This window comes from Mauremys mutica, chromosome 9 (genome assembly GCF_020497125.1).
Source record: "Mauremys mutica isolate MM-2020 ecotype Southern chromosome 9, ASM2049712v1, whole genome shotgun sequence".
NCBI lineage: Eukaryota > Metazoa > Chordata > Testudines > Geoemydidae > Mauremys > Mauremys mutica.
In genome coordinates this window covers 20,423,539-20,438,736 of record NC_059080.1, presented here as the reverse complement: position 1 = coordinate 20,438,736, position 15,198 = coordinate 20,423,539, and the positions used below count along the sequence as shown (strand labels likewise).

At 44.8% G+C, this 15,198-nt stretch overlaps 1 long non-coding RNA gene across 4 annotated transcripts in view; it reads left to right on the top strand.

Moving 5' to 3' along the window:
* The window catches only part of LOC123377725, an 85,632-nt gene that overhangs the window by 13,681 nt on the left and 56,753 nt on the right, over window positions 1–15,198 (top strand). The window contains exon 3 of one of the 4 annotated variants that reach the window (XR_006582290.1): window positions 4,460–4,596. The exons of the other annotated variants lie outside the window; for them this stretch is intronic. This is a non-coding gene — a long non-coding RNA (uncharacterized LOC123377725). The remainder of the gene's footprint in view (window positions 1–4,459; window positions 4,597–15,198) is intronic. 4 annotated transcript variants of the gene reach the window in all.

Here is a 15,198-nt window from a genome sequence, read left to right as displayed (position 1 = left end):
GATATTTTACCATTGGGGTTTAATTATTGTATATTTCAGAAAAGTCCAGGTACTAACCATTTGAGCTGGTTGCTTGTGGTTATGGTAGTAAGTATGTGAATGCGTCCCAGATTAAACAGTTGTACATTTTGGTACACACTTGGGGGCAGCAGTTACTCCACAGTCCAGTTTGAAACAATTTCTGTTATAGTCTCCAAAAAAACAAAGCACTTAAGCACATGCTTAACCTTAAGCATGTAGATAATTACAGCCCCATTCAGCAAAGCACTCAATCATACACGTAATTAAGTATTTTAATTGGGGACTTCAGCACATGCTTAAAGTTAAGCACTTGCTTGAGTGCTTTGCTGAATAGGGATAGGATTATTACATGCTAAAGGTTTCTACAAAATTTAAGTGAATCAAGCAAGAACTTCAAGATGCTTCATAAAGACTGTGATTTGACTGTAATTTGGAGCTTCACCCCACCACCACCACACACACCTATATAAGGGCCAAACAACCTGATCCTAACAAATTAGGTCTCATTATTATTCCCATTTTACAGGTGGAGGAATTGTGACACAAAAATAAGTGGCTTAGCCAGCTTCATACATAACCTGTGGTAGCGCTCAGAACAGAACCCTGTGATAGCCCTGTGTCTTAACCACAAGCCTGTCCTTCCTTCACCTAGCTAGTTTCTGATATGGCACCCACCACCATGGTATGTGAGCATCTGATTCTTAACAAATTATAAAGTGGATACACAAGATACAGTTATCTGTCACCTTCCTTCCCCTCCTGTCCCCCGTCTGCAAGTAGAGGAATGTAGGTGTTTAATTTTTTGGTTGTTTGGAGAGATGCTAAGTCAAAGAAGTTGGTTTTGCAATTTGTTCTGAAGGAGCTGAATTTCTTGAATATGTTGATCTGTCTTAGACATGAGTGCCAGACTTTTGGATCAGGCACTAAGAAAGTTCTGTCTCACATATACATGAACCTGATCCTTAAAACTTACAGTTCTGCTGTTCCAATAGAGTGCAGCACTTCAAGAAGGTCACAATCACACAGGCTGAAGTGGTCCATTTGGTAATTTGGGCAAGCATGGGGAAGTTGTTCATGTCTGGGTAGCCTGTAAAAGGAGCAGAGCTCTAGGGCAGTGTCCTTTTGGTGGACTGCTTTGTTCTGAAACAATTGTAGCTTTGTTTTAAAATCAGTCGTTTCCTGTATTCAGAGAATTGCAACAATCAATCTTGGAAATCACCACTGTTGGATCACCCTGGCCAAGGCCGAACCTCACAGCAGGGGGTGCAGTCTTCTCGCCAGCCATATCCAGAAAAGGGTATTTGTCATCCCTAGGACCTTCTTACAGATATGGGAGATGGATGTCTATGGGATTTACACAGGTTGGGCACTGGAGATGGAAGAGCAACAGCCCATTATGTCATCTCAGCACAGTGTAGCTAACCCCTGACACATCATAAATAATAAAAAATAATAATAATTGGAGATATACCTATCTCCTACAACTGGAAGGGACCTTGAAAGGTCATTGAGTCCAGCCCCCTGCCTTCATTAGCAGGACCAAGTACTGATTTTTGCCCCAGATCCCTAAGTGGCCCCCTCAAGGATTGAATTTACAAACCTGGGTTTAGCAGGCCAATGCTCAAACCACTGAGCTATCCCTCCCGCCACATGTCCTGGCTGGAAGCCTGATTTGGAGGGATCCAGGATATGGGCAGTATCTACCTGGAGTTGAAGATGGCAGTAGGTAATGGCTCAAGACTGGGCGGCTAGATACCAAGAAGTAGTTGGTTTCATAAGTATTGGTCATACTATACTGTGCTTTTGAGGAGGGAGAAGCAGATTTTCTTACTCGAAGGTGTTATTGATGTTCTTGGTAGGAGTCCCAGATGTTCTTGACCTTCACAGCCAAGGAGGGCTTGGATCAGTCTCAGATGGTGCTTTGGCTTTCCTGTTAGTCTTCTAGTACTTCATTGTTGTATGAATGGGCTAAATTCAGAGAGGGAAATTGTGAACTAGAATTTAGTGAAATAGCTTATGCAGCTTTTTTAGTAATCTGTATCCCACTACAGACTGGCTTGGAAAGACAAAAGGCTGAGTTACAGAGCTGAAGCCATGGGTCATCACTAATGCTTCTTAAGCCTGGATAACATTAATACCCAAATCTTATCACCCGGAGTAGGGACTACACTATACAAACACAATGAGCTCTACCTGATTTCATTTCTAGTTTTTAACATTTGAGACCACTGAAAATGTAGAGGGGAGACTCATAGAAATGTAGGGCTGATAGGGACCGCAGGGTCATCTAGTCCCTCCCCCTGCACTGAAGCAAAATTAAGTCTATCTAGAGCAGGGGTTCTCAAACTGGGGATCGGGGGCCCCCAAGGAGGTCACAAGATTATTACATGGGGGGGGTTGCGAGCTGTCAGCCTCCACCCCAAACCCCGCTTTGCCTCCTGCATTTATAATGGTGTTAAAGATATAAAAAAGTGTTTTTAATTTATAAGGGGGGGGGTCGCACTCAGAGGCTTGCTATGTGAAACGGGTCACCAGTACAAAAGTTTGAGAACCACTGATCTAGACAGACGATTGTCTAACCTGTTCTTAAAATCCAACAATGACAGACTGATCAATACCTGGAGTACAGCATTCACTAAAATGTTCCAGGTGTATATTCACCCCCCATTATATTTCTTTCACGTAGGCCATAAAAAGAGATCATCCAAGACAGTTAAAATGATAGCTTGTTCTAATTTTGATCAATATGTCCTGATCATGAAATAGGTGAAACAGCCATTTCTGGATTTTACTTCTAAATTCATGATCGGTTGTTAACATGCAGTATAGGAGGTGCTGCATTTGTTCTCATCTATCATTGCTCCTTTTTCTCTTTGCTGTGTCAGCAAGATTAATTCACAGTCCTTCCTGATTTCTCCCCATCCAAGATTATGAAATTTTGGGATCCTGTCCTCTCATTTGTTCCATGGAAAATAATACTTGTAGGGTGTTAATTCAGAACCAGACAGCAAACCCACTTGCACCAGTGAAAAACCTTAAGGGGCATGTTCCTTGGAGCACTAGACACATTGTAGAAAGATTGCAATGCAAAGCATTCACAAGAACCCTGGTGCATGATGGTGGAATGTGAACACTTGCATCATGAAACATAAGAAGCACAGACCCACACCAAGTTAATGCATATGCTATTCCCAACCGTGCAGCCATCTGAAAACTCATCATAAGTTACTGCCGCAATAACTTGTGCAAATCGTGTTTTTGTTTTTGGGGTTTTTTTGCCTCTCAAAGCATCACCCACCATACAGGAGCAATGGAATGCTATTGTACATATGTTCATATGACAATACAGAAAATGGCTTTGGGTAATGTCTTACAAACACAACTATGCCTGGGCCTCCAGCCAGAGCAGTGGTACCATGTGTTGGAACTTTGGCCTAGACAGCTTCTCCATGGCATCACTGAAAGGTTCTACCCTTGTGCAATGGATTTTTCTTTTTAGAGGTGAGCACTGGCAGCATATGCATCAGATGTCATGTGTTGCAGTGCCTTGTGCATCTTTTTGCACTTTCAACACTCTGGGGAAAGAGAAACATTTGGCCTTCAAAAACGGGGCTGTAAAAGATCTCTTCAGATCTGGTGTACCAAATCTGTGGCCACCTGGGCACTTCATGGCTTGCATTTTGCTATATAGCGTGGCCACATGGAAATACATGGGATATAAATGGCATCCTCTTGTTCCAAAAGCACTCGTACCTGAACTAAGGGAAAAATCTCCATTGCCTCTCAGCTTTACAAGGAACATGACACATACATGAGCACTTCTAATTCAATCCAGTAGAGAGCACTGGTGCATATGAACACCTGCCAGTACATTTTATAGTACTCTTTGCTTTGTCAACATTTCAATATAAAATGCTTAGTCTTTTCAGCCCTTGACACATTACGTAATCTTGTCTTTCACTTAATATATTTGGAACACCTAGCAAACAAGATGTAACCATACTTTTTCTCTGAGGACAATAGCAGGATTAAATGTTAAACTAAAGGAAGGACTAGAAATTAGCAGCTCTCTTTGTGCTGCACTGAGATGCCCTAAAGATTCAATAATCTGGTATTTATCAGTCTGAAATGCAGAAATGTCTGATGATTATATGAGGGAAGATAAAGACATTGAATGCAAACTGCTGACTTACAGATAATAGCATATTTTTTGTAGCAGGCAACTGCTGAAACAGAATGCAGTGCTGAGTCAGGTGTGAGAAACAAGCACCATTGAAGACTACACAGATGTAGGCCTCTGTAGAGTACTTCAGTTAATCTGTGCCTGCATAATCTGCGTGGTCATAAACAGGAACAGAACTCAGCCCAAAATGCAGGCTTCTACCATTTCAATCAAGGGAAAATCTCCATGAATAATACTTACACTCTGTGCCTACAGGGTGACTAGGCAAGTGCTTGATGAGCTCTGACATTCCAGCCAGTAGAGGGCAGTGGTGCACTCATAGTAACCTCATGCAAAGAAGAATATGCAAAGAAGAAACCCTGTTGAGACAACGTTAGCATAACTCTGATCAGGTGAGCCAGGAAAATTTCCTTTTGACTCATCCATTAAAGCTGCTGTCTTCAGCTTATAAGAGTCCTGCTTTGGATCTAGGCTCAGTTAGCATTAGGGTGAAATGGTACATGCAGAGGAGGAAAGACTGCATGAACCAGGACTTTTAAACCCAAGACGACGACGATTATGACTTAGGGACCCTTGAACAGGTTATTTTAAAACATGAAGGATGTTCATGAAACTGATCAATCCCTCTTTTGTATCCTGTTATATAATAAGGAGTTACTTGATGGAATTCTAGACAAGGGCGTTTAGACTAGTTAAAATATGTTTTTCCTCACAGCATGTAGTCAGTCTGTGGAATTCATGGCTGCAGGGGGTCAGCCAGCCAACTACTAGGGGTGGATTGTAAAAGAGGCTGGATAATTGTTATCAAGCATTTGTAGACATGCAAATTAAAGGTAGGTAATTACATTTTCATGCTTTGAGGCATAAACTGATCTATGAAGGATCAAGAAGGGAATCCCTCCTACTTCCACCTCCAATATACAGAATTTCACAGTTGGCTAGTTGCATTATATCCACCTTCATTAGAAGGTGGGATATAGGACTTGATGGACCACTGGCCTGATCAGGAATGGCAAATCTTATGTTCCTAACTATGATAATCATATTTCATGATTATACAGAAGTTTTCATCCATTGATCTCAAAGCACTTTACAAACGGTGGGGTTGGCAAGTATCATTATCCCCCCTTTACAGTTGGGAAAAGTGAGAGGTGAAGTCTCTTGTCACCTAGTGTGGGGGTGTCCTTTCTACTGGATGATGTTCTTGAGAGTTTTGAGTTCTTTCTACATAACCTGTGGCCATGTTTAATTTCCAGAGTGATTTCCCTTTCTTACGCCTGTGTTTTAGCTTTGGGTATTGTATTCACCATTCTCTTGGGGCTGAATTCAGACCTGATGTTAGCTAGCATAGCTCACACTCAGTTTGGGTGAAATCCTGGCCCCACTGAAGTCAATAGCAAAACACCCATTGACTTTAACAGGGTCAGGACTACACCCTTTGTGGGATGTTGTGTCCACTTACAGCTCAGAGCTGGGCTACCTGAGTGACAAAGCATCATTCCTGAATAAAATGTCAAACCTTCTGCACATTTGATCCTATCCTCTCCCACCCAAAAAGACACACACAAGAAAATCTGCCACTGATTTGCATGCCAGTGACTGAGATTTCCTCACAAATGATCCTAGGAAAAAGAATTCCTGCCCCGTTAGAGAATTTGATGGGTCAGCAGACATTTAATAATAGAAGCCTCTACAAACCATGACAGGATTATGCCTGGGCAATCATGATGGTCTCTCCCTGACACAATTAAAATTCATTGAAGGTTAAATAGGGAGAAGAGGGAGAGCAAGTGAAATTGGAAGCAGTTTCATTATTTATTTATTTTTGTGTGGATGGGAGCTGAGGACGGGGTTGGTAATTCAAATCAGTGTATAAGGAAAACACAATTAAAAAAAAAGAAAGAAAGAGAGACTGGCCTGGAATGAACGTTGCCATTGCCAACTTGGCTGAATGTAGTGGGACTGTCACGATTCTGATTGGACCGTTCCACAGCGTATGAGGCTAAACTTAGCTGTACAGAACTGCTGTGATATATGAAAATATCATTTACACCATTTTAGAGAGGGAAATTGAGACACATCGGTCAAGTGATTTGCCCAAAATCACATAGGCTCCCTTTTGTGTTCCCATCATGAGAAGCCAGGCTACAGGCCCTCAATGGCAGAAATCAATCCAGATGGATGTTGCAACTGCACCAGGAACCCACAATCTCCATTTTGCTAGGGAGCTAGAGTTGGCCAGCACCTTCTTAAAATTATCTGGGGACCAGGCATGGCCAGATAGCTCAGGCCACAAACGGCTTCAGTACATCTCCAGGCATAGCTCCAAATTAAACATGACCTTGCCTGGCAGAATGCCTACCCCTGCTTTGAGCAAACACTGAACTGCCATGAAATGAATCAAGGCTACAGCTACAGTATGCCAGAGGCAGTACGGACCCAGTCCTGTGCCTTCAACACAAGTTCATCCTTCCAGGTAAAACTATTCCAGACTGAATCCAGGGCAAGAAAATGTCCTCCGAGTTGCTGAAGGCTTTCGCGATCATTGTGTGTGGCTACGTAACAAAAGAGCTGCAAAATCTAGGCACAACAGCACCAATCTAGGATGAGGCGTGGAAGGCTAAATTTGTAATTTGCTTGACCATGGAATGGAAACGTGCAAATGTTAAGTTGGGTAAATATAGCATTCTGCTGTGCCTCCCTCCATCGCAAGGGAAGTGGTAAGTCTGTACCCTCAGTGGACACATTTCTTTACACACACCAAAAAAAATAACCCAACTAGGTGAAAAGAACATTATTAAGGTTGCAAAGTTAAGCACCCAAAAGGTAGGAAATGCCAGAGTTAAGGTTGCCTGTGTAACCTTAATTTGATCCCCGTATGTGGTTGTATTATAATGAGTTAATGTAATCCTGTTTGCAGAGGCCTATGTTAATACAAATTAGGAACCTTTTAGTTTGGCCTCCCTAGTGTCCACATGGGGACGTTACAGCACAGAACTTTGGTGCACATTGCTAGTCATACCCCCTATAGACCAAACTGCAGGGCATCATAGACAACCCTAAGCAAGGAACAGGAAGCCAGGATCCCCTGAAGTCTAACTCCCATTCTGACACTGAATACTTCTGAGGTTTTAGGCAAATCATTTAATTCTTCTTCCTCAGTTTCCCCATGTGTAAAATGGGGATCATAATAATTATTATTACTAGTACTAAAAGGGGTGCTTGGAGGCTTAATTAATTATTTGCTTTACCTAACTATCTACCTACACATTTCTATTATGCCAGTCCTTGTAGTATCTAGGCTCCAAATTAGAGTTTTAATTTTCAGGCAGCTCCTGGTTTAGACTATGTTCTGTTTGTATGTGTGTTGGGGGGGGGGGGGGGGAGACTAACGCAGCTTTGTAAATGTTGCACTGCACTCTCACAGGGGCAAGTCATGAGTGCCTGTGGCTAAAAGTTTCCAAGCTGGATGCCTTTCACTGGGAATGCCCTGACTGCAGCTCAGCTGAGCTTTGTTTTGAGTATGAACAGCTGCATCATACCTGCTGATCACAGGTATTATGTTGGACCCAGGGGTTTCTATTCTCTAGTTGGCTGTAAAAGCTTCATGCACACCTGTGATGCTATAGAAATAATTAATAATAAAGTACTTTGAAGCCAAAAGCATATTATATAAAGCATGGGTATTACTATTATTAGAATACCCCAAATCCTTATGAAAAATGGTAACTCTAGCAGGGAAGGCCTGGATTTGCAGCATATTTACCACAGGAAAAACTCTTAGGGTTGCAGTTTATTAATCCTAACAACAGTTTTCTGCTTCAGGTAAAATAATGGGCTAATATAGCTGGCTGTATAAGGCATTTTCTGCATTCAGGGTTGACTTAGTAGAACTGAAATGTGACCCTTACACTGTATTCTTGCAGGCAGCAGTACGCAGATGGTCCTGTTTGCTTTGTCTATTGGTGATTAAATAGTTCTAGAAATGCTGTAGACACACTTGCAGCAGTATAATCAGAGCTAGCACTGGGCATAAGCAGACTAAGCAATTGCTTAGGGCCTCGAGCAGCTCAAGGAAGCCCTCTATTAATTATTATGTGTTCGGGGGTGGGGGAAGAGGTCCCCAAAATAATCCTGTTTAGGGCCCCTAATGAGCTAGCACTGGCACACAGTATAAGAGGACTAAACATTTATTGTTCATGGAAACACCATCATTTTCAAGTTGGGAAAATATTTAAGGCCAGCTCTTCTGGACACCACACACACATTTTTTTAAAGCGGTATAGCCAAGATTAAAAAAATCACATATTAAAAATCCTTGCCTGCCACTTGAGGCCCCAATACTGCAAACATTTAAGCACATGTCTAATTTTACTCTCAGGAATACTCCCAACATTGTCTTGCTCAGTTTAGATAATGGAACTAAAAAGAATTCCACTCTTTGTTTCCAGTTAGTTTCACTTTCTAGTTCTCAAGCTGTTGTGTCTAGGATCACAACACTGCAGAAAAAGTTTAATTAGAGAGAGAGAGATGTGTTGCACACGCACACACATATAGAATGAAATCTGAAAATTATGCCTCAAGGTATGACACTGTAAACTGATGGAAAGAGTCAGAAGAATCAAATGCAGTGATAGCAGGGGTGAAAGTAACTTACAGGACTTACTGGTACTGCTGGAGTCCTGAGGAGATGTGGCCACATCCGGAAGAGATGGGGCATCTCAAGATTTAAAGGCCTTGGGGCACCGGCTGTGGCTGGGGGCCCCAAGGCCTTTAAATCAACCCGGGGCTCCCAGCTGCAGAAGTGGCTGGGAGCCCCCGGAGTTTTGGCCGCCGCAGAGCTCTGGGCCCTTTAAATCTCCACTGCAGCTCCGGCTGCCGGAGCTGTGGGCGGGATTTAAAGGGCCCAGAGCTCTCGTGGCTGCGGGGAACCCTGAGCCTTGCCGGACCAGGATTTAAAGGGCCCGGAGCTCCTGCCGCTGCAGGGAGCTCTGAGCCCTTTAAATCCGGCCCCAGCCTGGCCGCCAGAGCACGCCGTGGTAGCTCTGAGCCCTTTAAATCCTGGTCCCAGCCCGGCCGCTGGAGCCATGGGCGGGATTTAAAGGGCTCTGGGCGCCTCGCAGCCACAGGAGCTCTGAGCCCTTTAAATCCTGGCCCCAGCCCGGCCGCCGGAGCCATGGGCAGGATTCAAAGGGCTCTGGGCTGCCCGCAGCCGTGGGAGCTCTGAGCCCTTTAAATCCGGCCCCAGCCCGGCCCGAGCTGCGGGCGGGATTCAAAGGGTTCTGGGCTGTCCACTGCGGCGGGGAGCCCAGAGCTGTTTAAATCCCCACCACAGAAGCAGGTGCGGTCTGGCACAGTGTACTGGCTCTTGCCGGTACGCCGGACCGGACCGGCTTACTTTCACCTCTGAATGATAGCTAAATTTTTTTCTGTAAGGAATTACACTTATAATAAGCACTCAAAATAAGGCAACACAGCAGAAAAAATGTAAACAGAAAACTCTGCCACACCTTGTGCTCAACTTATTCCTTTGATGCTTGTGAACCCTATCAAAGACACTCTCTGGGCCTGATTCTTCACTGCCTTGTTTAGTCATTTATTCCTGTGCAAAGAGGATTTGAAACACTTCCATTCTGATCTGATACCATTTTACACTCACTGCATGGGTGACAATGACCACACAAGCTTCAAGGGAGTGGAAAATCAGACCCCCATCTCCTGAGTAACCTTTGCATGTGCACACACACACACACACACACACACACAGACACACACACTCCCAAAGCCAAGTTGAAGTTAACCCCTTGTTCACTGGAGACCAGGTAGTGCTTCTATTACAAGGGCATACAACTATGGGGCCAGATTCACTGTTATTCTTCTGCTTCTTTATGTTTCTCCAGCTCTAGTTAAACTGAGGTTTACAGCTGCTTTGCATCACTGGCGTGGTACAAAGAGTCCGGCACATACCAATGAATCTGGACCATGAAATTTAGTTTACAACCTATGGCTGGCATTGCTGATACCAGTGCTCCTGAACATATAGCAGCTTTGTTGAAGCTCACTAAACTTTCCATTTCGGTAACCAAAGCCTGCAAGGCTCTAGTTGGAGCATTTCCTCTGTCACAGCTTCTCTTACATCCGAGCCTGTGTTTTAGCATATTTTAAATCCTTTCCCTTGTGTTTTCCCTGAAGCAAACCATGTATTATATTAAGAAAAAATATGAGCAAGACGATGTGGAATGAAGGCTCCCGTTGCACACCTAAACTTGGCACGCTTTGGAGGTGTTAAAAAGCAGTGTGTAATGATATGGTGGATCGTGTCTATTATAACATAACAATATGGGGTGAAAGCAGTCTGTGAATCACAATTATGTATTGTTATTCATAGATTCATAGACTCTAGGACTGGAAGGGACCTCGAGAGGTCATCGAGTCCAGTCCCCTGCCCTCACGGCAGGACCAAATACTGTCTAGACCGTCCCTGATAGACATTTATCTATTAATTATACATAATTTATAGTGTCTAACAACCACAAGCTTTACAGGAAGGCTGGTCCAGTGGTTTGGCCACTAGCTGAGGGCTTGGGAGACCCGGTTCATATCCTTGCTCCACCTCAGACTTCATGTGGCACCTTGACAAGTCACTTTGCTGCTCAGTGCTACTTTTGCCCATGAGTATAATAGTACTTCCCTTCTTCTCAGGGGTGCTGTGAGGATAAATACATTAAAAACTGTGAGGTGCTCAGATAATGCAGTACTGAAGACCTGACCTTAAAATAGTCAGTCTATAGTGCCTTACTCTTATTAAGGATCTTCTGTTACTTAATGCAGCGGGGCATGGGATTATGTTTAGCTGCGGTGTGTATGCATAGGGGACTGATCTTGGGCCATCAGCCACTTGAGGTAAAATAATAACTCTGTCCTTAAAATAGACATACATCGTCTTCTATGAACCAACCACTAGAGGGAGACAAAGACACTGTAACTCACACTAGGAGAGAGGGAGTAACTCTTCGCTTAATGTAGTTATGTTCCTGAAAAATGCGACTTTAAGCGAAACGATGTTAAGCAAATCCAATTTCCCCATAAGAATTAATGTAAATGGGGGGGGTTAGGTTCCAGGGAAAAAAATTTCACCAGACAAAAGTCTCTCTCTCTCTCTCTATATATATATACACACAGACATACACACTGTATAAGTTTTAAATAATCAATTGAATACTGTACACATCAATGATTGTGAAGCATGATTGAAGTGGAAGTCAGAGAGTGGAAGAGGGTGGGATATTTCCCAGAGAATGCTTTACTGCTAAATGATGAACTAGCACTCGGCTGAATGATGAACTAGCACTCAAGGGTTAACACACTGTGGTTAATGTAGCTTCACACTCTACAAGGCACCACAAATGGAGGGAGGGGAGACAGCATGGCAGACAGAGACATACACCCCGTGTGTGTGAGAGAGAGGTGCGCATTGCCCCTTTAAGTACGCTGACCCCACTCTAAGGCCTGGTCTACACTAGGAGTTTATGTCAAATTTAGTAGCGTTAATTCGACTTAACCATGCACCCGTCCACACCAGGAAGCTAATTAGTTCGACCTAGAGGGCTCTTTAGTTCGAATTCTGTACTCCTCCCCGACGAGGGGAGTAGCGCTAAATTCGACATGGCTATGTCGAATTAGGCTATGTGTGGACGGAAATCGACCTTAGTAGCTCCGGGAGCTATCCCACAATGCACCACTCTGTTGACGCTCTGGACAGCAGTCCAAGCTTGGATGTTCTGACCAGCCACACAGGAAATGCCCCGGGAAAATCTGATACGCTCCGGCGCCTTGTGGATGTTCTGCAGGACCGCAGGCAGGAGGACAGAGCGCCCCTGCACTGTATCTGCAACCGCCCTCCCCTGCCACAAAGTCCCAAACCCCCCTCACCCAAAGTAACAAGAAGGAGGGGCGACAGGGGCCGTGAAAACTGTCACTGCACCCCTGCAGAGTGCACAAATACAAGAAGGCTCTCATTCCCTAAATGTTGAGAAGTCCTTCCCTTCCTGGCTCACCGAAGCCCCAATCCCAGTTTCATCCCCTAACTGTGTAGTTGATTATTAAAAGTAGGTTGCTGTTAATTACTATTTCCGTCAAGTTTTTCTACTTGATGTCTGTGAAGGGGGGGGAAGGGGGTTGTTAATTGCATAGGACAGTCACCTTTACTAGGGTACAGACATGGGGGCAGGATCAACAGCAGGTCACACACACAGTGCAGTCAGTAGGCACCCTGGTCGGTATGGGAGGTGTTTTCCATGTTCTGTGTGGGTGGGGGGTACATGACTTTGTGGCATGGGAGGGCGGTTACAGAACTTATGCAGCGGTCCTTGTCCCGGACCACAGAGCCACGCAGCAGGGGAATCTGTAACTGTCCTCCTCCGCCACAAGGTCACGTAGCCCCCACACACAGAGTCCCGAAAAGGAGGGATGGCAGGCTCCGTTGAAACAACCAGTCCGGCACTGCAGACCGCTCTAGGAGCAGGAGCCTGTCATTCCTCGAGTGTAGAAGCGGTGTTAACATCACTGCACACCCTACCCACCACAGTCTGCATCCCTGTTTCAACCCTTTAACGCGAATTCATTAATAAAGAAAATGTTGTTAATTAACAATGTTCCATTAACTTTATTTTTAAACATGTGTTGGAAGGGGGGAAACGTGGTGAACGGGGTATGTAACCGCAGAAGAAAGTCAACAGTAACTGAAGCAGGGGCAGGTTCAGCTTCTCTGTAAAGAAACTGAACAGTCACAGGTTACCCTGCTCCCTGAGGAACCTAGCTTTCAAAGCCTCCCGGATGCACAGCGCTTCCCGCTGGGCTCTTCTAATTGCACGGCTGTCTGGCTGAGCGTAATCAGCAGCCAGGCGATTTGCCTCAACCTCCCATCCCGCCATAAAGGTCTCCCCCTTGCTCTCACAGAGATTGTGGAGCACACAGCAAGCTGCAATAACAATGGGGATATTGGTTTCTCTGAGATCCGAGCAAGTCAGTAAGCTCCTCCATCTCCCCTTGAGACTTCCAAAAGCACGTTGAATGATGTCAGTTACCCAAGACCACCCTCGACACATTTTTCCCCCCAGCATGCATTGTGGGGAAATCCCAGAATTCAAATAGGCAGCGGGGACTGCGGGATAGCTTCCCACAATGCACCGCTTCCAATGTCGACGCTTGCCCCGTTAGTGTGGACTCACAAAGTCGAATTAGTGTCCTTTGTGTGGACACACAAATTCGACTTTGTAAGGTCGATTCCACAAATTCGAATTAAGTTAAATCGAACTAATCTGGTTGTGTAGACATACCCTAAGTACATTGTCTTTTTAAGTAGATCAGCAAGCTGAGACAGCAGCTGCTGCCAGCAAGCTCCCTCTGGCCTGAGCCCGGTCATGTCCCCCCTGCTCTATGGAGATGGGGTAAGCAGGGGGGAGGGGGACACCCTAACATTAGCACCCCTCTTCCCCCCTCCCCTCCCTGCCTGCACAGCAAGCAGGAGGCTCCTGGGAGCAGCTCCAAGGCAGAGGGCAGAGGGCAGGAGCAGCACATGGCAGCGGGGGGAGGGACAGCTGAACTATCGGCAATTGATAGCCTGCTCGGCAGCTGCTGCACAGGGAATTTAGGGGAGCAGGGAACTGATACGGATGCTGCTGGTCCGCCCTGGTTCTGAGCCCCCACCAACTAGCTCCAATGGGCTGCTCTTTCTGCAAGCAGTGGACAAAGCAGGTGGCTGCCAACCAACGTTATAAGGGAGCATTGCACAACTTTAAACAAGCATGTTCTCTAATTGATCAGCAACGTAACAATGAAACAATGTTAACCGGGAGGACTTTAAGTGAGGAGTTACTGTACCTCCTCCACAGGTGTGCCCAGTTGTATCTGCACCCTACACATACGGTGGCACAGTGTGTACTGCTTTTGATAAGCACCTGGTTACTGTGGGGAGTAGATCTACTGGAGAAAGTGTATTTGAGGTCAGAGTGTAAGCATGCCCTGAGAAGGAAGTGAAATACACCAAATCCTACACCCCTAAATGTCTCAACATCAGGCTAAGACCTCCGTCCTACACCAAAAGCAACAAGCACATGTGCCAACATCCATAGTTCACAGTTGTGCACACGCATGACCAGATTAGTCAGCTGTTGACTTTACTAGCCTAAATTTTGTAGATTGGTTACACGCATCCATCTCAATATCAGCTACCTGCAGTGTAGTTGTAGTTGTGTCGGTCCCAGGATATTAGAGAGACAAAGTGGGTGAGGTAATACCAACAGAGGTTGGACCAATAAAAGATATTACCTCACCCATCTTGTCTCTCTGTTCAGCTACCTGTCAGTCTTGAGACCTGTCCTCCTGCGGCATGGAGAAAATAAACCAAATACCCATTTATGAATGTTCACAAACATTCTGCCTGACTCAAATCAGCTTTAGTTCCATTGACTTCAATGATTTACATGTGGAGTGAGCGAGAGAGGAACAAGGATATATTTTAGCTGTATCTGACCAGCTCTGCTTGAGACAGTGACATGGGTCAGCTTCCTTAAGTGCTGTAATGGTTTGTTATGGCAATGTGGGCCACAGGTTTGGGAACCAAATTATGCCCTCAGTTACAGGGCTTTAACTCCCTGTAAAGTCAATGGGATTTATGTATGCTTGTCTGAAGGTAGAATTTGGCTTTTCATGTTTTGAGGGTGTGAGGTAAAGGAACTTATGTGTAGGGCAGAGGTTTGGGAATGAGGACTGGAGTCCTGGCTTCTATGTCTGGTTCTGCCACTGACTTACCATGTGACCTTGGTCATTACTTACTGTCTGATTTCAAGAATCGCATTCACAGCTGTGGTTGTAAAAGCATGTGTGTAATCGTATGCCTAAACTGACCAGTTCTGTTATGGCATGGAAACGGACAAGTGCAATTATCAGTAACTGCATGTACAAATTAGGCATATTTTTATACACACAACTGC